Source organism: Triticum urartu, chromosome 6A (assembly GCF_056163025.1).
Source record: "Triticum urartu cultivar PI428250 chromosome 6A, HENAU_Tu73, whole genome shotgun sequence".
Classification (NCBI taxonomy): Eukaryota; Viridiplantae; Streptophyta; class Magnoliopsida; order Poales; family Poaceae; genus Triticum; species Triticum urartu.
The window spans coordinates 50,692,325-50,696,741 of NC_141878.1; the positions used below are offsets into that span (position 1 = coordinate 50,692,325).

Genomic DNA, 4,417 nt, shown 5'->3' on the forward strand with positions numbered 1-4,417 from the left:
TTGAATTTCGACTCGAGAGGTGCCTCCATGCCACGTTCACTGAGATAGCCCCCAGGTACCTATCTTGTGTTGAGCTACGTCCTTTCTGAGTCTTCCCCCTTACTCCACCCCTTAAATCTCGGGACGAGATTTCTTGTAGTGGAGGAGATTTGTAACACCCTGGGTGTCGTGCTATAGTAAACTCCTATTAATGGTGTCATGCCATCACAATTATTTTTGCTAATCATCGTCATCTTATTTCTTCAAACAGTAAAATAAAAATGTTGGTAATGTCCCATAAAATTCCTAAGTATTTTTCATGATGAAACCAATCTTATTTGAATTCCCAAAATGCCTTGGGAATTAAATTTAGTGGTTCAACAACAATTAAGTCGACTTTTCAATTTTTAAGAAAATGTTTAGACCTTTCCAAATGGCCCCAAAGTTTTTGTACAGACCAAGAATAGTACCTAGTATTATTTGGTCAAGTTTCATATTTAAGTAAAGTCATTTGATCACTCAAATAAATCCCTAACAGAGTCTGTAATGAAATGGAAATAGAAAATAAACTTGGAAAAGTGCACTGTGCACTTTGGCCCAACAAGTGCACAGGCTGGCCCGGCCCACCTAAGCCGGCCTTTTTCTTCTTCCTCCTGTTACAGGGATAGCCGAGCACGCCATGGCCGCACACGTCGCCGGATGGCCACGTGCAGAGCATCCGCCGTATCCCGGCCGTCGCCAACGCCTACTTGACCTCGTCGACCGCCCCGGTGAACCCTAGCCCCCACTCACCCTCTCCTTTGCTCGCCCTCCTCTCTCCCGTGCGCAACAGAGTCACCGCCGCCATGGTTTTCGTCGTCTTCGCGCACACCGAGCTCCCCGCGCCCTAGGAATTCGCTCGTTCGCTTCCCCGTCGTCGACCACGTCGTCTGTAAGGTCCGGCTCGAGCAAGGACGCCTCCAAGCCTCGGGATCGACTGCCTTCTTCAACCTCTGCCGCCGGTCGTCGCCGTCGATCCGCGCCTCCTCGTCCTTCCCGGCCCCGTACGAGCTCGCCATCGGCCCTCTCCCGGTGAGCAGCCTCGTTTCCCACTGTTTCCCCCCTTGATTTTTGCCGTTACTGCTGCTCCATCGCCGGGACCGAAGCTCCCGCTTCCGCGCCCCTGGACGGCCCCCACTCGCGCCTGCCTCTGCCAGTTCACGCGCTGCCCGCTGCTGTTTCGGCCCCGCCGTCGCCTCTTGCAGCTCTGCTGCAGCCGCAGCCACCGCGCCGCTTCGCCCCTGTCCGCCGCCCGGATCACGCCCGCTCAACCGCTGTCGCGCCTCTCCTCCACTCGCCACAGCCACTCGCAAGCGTGCGCCCACACCCCGCCCCGCATCGCGTACGTCTGCCGCCTCCGTTGCCCCTAGCGCCGTCACCGCCGTAGCCCCCACGCCTCCGGCGACCGTCCACGGCGGCCGGTCCGGCCTGCCGCCAGCGGCGTTGTGGCCGCTCCCCGCCGCAAGGCCCGTCGTCGTCTGCAGCCGCGCCTGGCGCTGACGGGGCGGCTGCGTGGCACAGGTGCCACTGATTAAGGGGCCCATGCCCCCAGTTGACTGGTCAACTGACCCAGTTGACCAGGTCAACATGGGCCCGCAGGTCAGCCACTGGTGCATCTGTGTGTGCACTGCACCGGGTGCACCTAGCAGTTAGAGCTTTAAAAATAAAAAAATAATAAATTCAGAAATTGTTTAAATCTTTGATAAATCACAGAAATCAATCCGTAACTCGGATGAAAAGGTTTTATATATGAAAGTTGCTCAGAAAAATCCAACGAATCCGAATACACGGTCCGTTCATCTGTCACGTGCCCCTAGCATGCTGAACATGGAACTTTCCCCCTCTTTTCCTTTGTCCGGAATCCGCCTAACGCCGGGAATTCATCCTCGGATGTTTATCCCCCCCCCCCCCGTCAGCAACGTGTAGTACTACGTTAGGGCAACCCTAGCTCTGCCCGTCGTCATGTTATGCCTTGTGATGCATTGATTGCTCTGCATTTACTGTTTCTTCCCTCTCTTCTCTCTGGTAGACCCTGAGACCGATGATGCCGCTGTGATCAACTACGTCACCGATGACCTCTTCTTCTTGTCTGAGCAACCAGGCAAGCAAACCCCCACTTGAGCATTCCGATATCGCCCATTTCTTTCCCTCTCATGCTTGCATTAGAACTGCTACTGCTTTTTGTATGATCCTACTCTGATGCATAGCCTGTTGTTGTTACCTGCTTTCATACCTTACCTGCTTATCCTAAACTGCTTAGTATAGGATGGTTAGTGATCCATCAGTGACCCCACCTTGTCCCAATTGCATCGCTTTATGTTCGATGACTCGATCAACGTGATCGACGTCCAGGCCCCGACACCGCACATCACCCCCCCTAGTTGTACGACTCTGCAGAGTTACCATCGAGTGCCGAGGGTGGAACCTCTTACATCACTCCTGATGAGATCTCCGTAGTGTAGCTATACGGTCGAGGTCATCGAGGGTGATTTCCTCCTTAACCACTTCCGTTACGGCTCTGTCGTGCAACCCATCAAACGTGAACCTCGAGGGTGGATCCTCCTACGTTCACCTTGATGACAACATCGAGTGGAATCCACCGGGGGTGATTCCTCGGGTTTTCCCCCTTGGTGTTAGACACACAATTACTATGGTTACTATGACTTTACACTGAGCCATGTTACTAAAGACGGGTCGACCCTGAGGGGTACCCGCGCGAGCTTAATAGCGAGTGATGTGGAGTCGGGTTGACCTAGAAGGTGCTCACGAGATACTTACAAGGCGTGGCCAGGCATTCTTAGCCCTTGCCGCAAGTACTCAAGACGGGGCGACGGGGTCACATCGATCGTGAGTCTCTGCTCGTTACCGCGCGTTCCTAATCCACTACGATTTGGATATTTGATCCGAGGGGCCTCTGGCCTGATAGCACTAACCATCACGTGGGTATAGTATGGGTGTTCTGCGTCGTATACATCAGCCGAAGCTTAATAGACGTCAGCGACTGAGCGGCGCGCGTCGGGTTGGACTGCATAAGCTCCTGCCTTGTTGAATGAGGTAGCTAGGTCTGCTCACCGGCCGCGTACGCAACGTGCAGGAGTTCCTGGAGAGATGGCCCATGACCCCTGGGGGCATAGGTTTAGTCCGGCGTGCTGGCCTCTCTATTAAGCCTAGGTCGGGTTGTGGCGTATTATTTGGCCGAGGCCGGGCATGACCCAGGAAAGTGTGTCTGGTCGGAGTTAATCGAGCGTGGTGGGTAAGTTGGTGCACCCCTGCAGGGAAGAAAACATCTATCGATAGCCTGTCCTACGGTAACGGACACTTGGAGTTGTATCCCGGTCGATACAACTAGAACTAGATACTTGTGATGAGAAATGGATTGTGATGAGACTTGGATATGAGATGATAACTGGATAGTATGGCTCTGGGATTGCTTTCTCGCAGGGAGTCGAGAAAGGATCTCTGGCCGAGGTTGATAAGACTTCTACTACTTTACTTTATGCTACTCTACTCCCTCCTGTTGCTGCAAGATGGTGGTTTCCAAAAGATGCTAGTCTTCGATAGGCTAGGCTTTCCCCTTCCCTTCTGGCATTCTGCAGTTTAGTCCACAGATACAACCCATTCCTTTGATACAGATGCATACTTAGTTTAGATCTGATGTAAGTCTTGCGAGTACTTTGGATGAGTACTCACGGTTGCTTTGTTACTTCTTTTCCCCTATACCCGATTGTTGCGACCAGATGACGGATCCCAGGAGCCTGGCAACGCCACTGATGACTACTACTACCTGGAGGATGCCTACTACTACGTGAAGACCGCAGACGACTAGGAGTAATTAGGAGGCTCCCAGGCAGGAGGCCTTTCCTTTTCGATCGTTGTTGCTTTTGTGCTAGCCTTCTTAAGGCAAACTGGTTTAACTCATGTCTGTACTCAGATATTGTTGCTTCCGCTGACTCTTGTGTATTCGAGCTTATGTATTCGAGCCCTCGAGGCCCCTGGCTTGTAATATAAAGCTTGTATTATTTTAATTTGTGTCTAGAGTTGTGTTGTGATATCTTCCCGTGAGTCCTTGACCTTGATCGTACACATTTGCGTATATGATTAGTGTACGGTCAAATCGAGGGCGTCACAGGAACAATCCAAGACGAAAGATTGCCTCTTTGAAATATAAAAATATTCAGGAGATCAATATTTGATGTGTGTAGACCGTCACACACCCTCTGAAAGATTGCAAAATGAGATGCATGCCTTTAGTCAAGTAACCATGTCCAAGCATAAACTTATACTAGACGAGTATCCCTTGCAACGTTTCAAAAGAAGGCAACTGTTAATAATCATTTTTCGAGGATAGCTTTGATCATCAGGAGGTCATCAGTGTTCGTTAACCCTTGCCCCAAAAGAT

At 51.6% G+C, this 4,417-nt stretch overlaps 1 long non-coding RNA gene across 1 annotated transcript; it reads left to right on the forward strand.

Moving 5' to 3' along the window:
- The first annotated feature begins 755 nt into the window (after positions 1–755).
- On the forward strand, positions 756–4,053 carry LOC147963834 (uncharacterized). The gene is made up of 3 exons (XR_015609468.1): positions 756–1,050; positions 2,048–2,119; positions 3,756–4,053. It is a non-coding gene; the product is annotated as an uncharacterized LOC147963834 (long non-coding RNA).
- Positions 4,054–4,417: the final 364 nt, after the last annotated feature.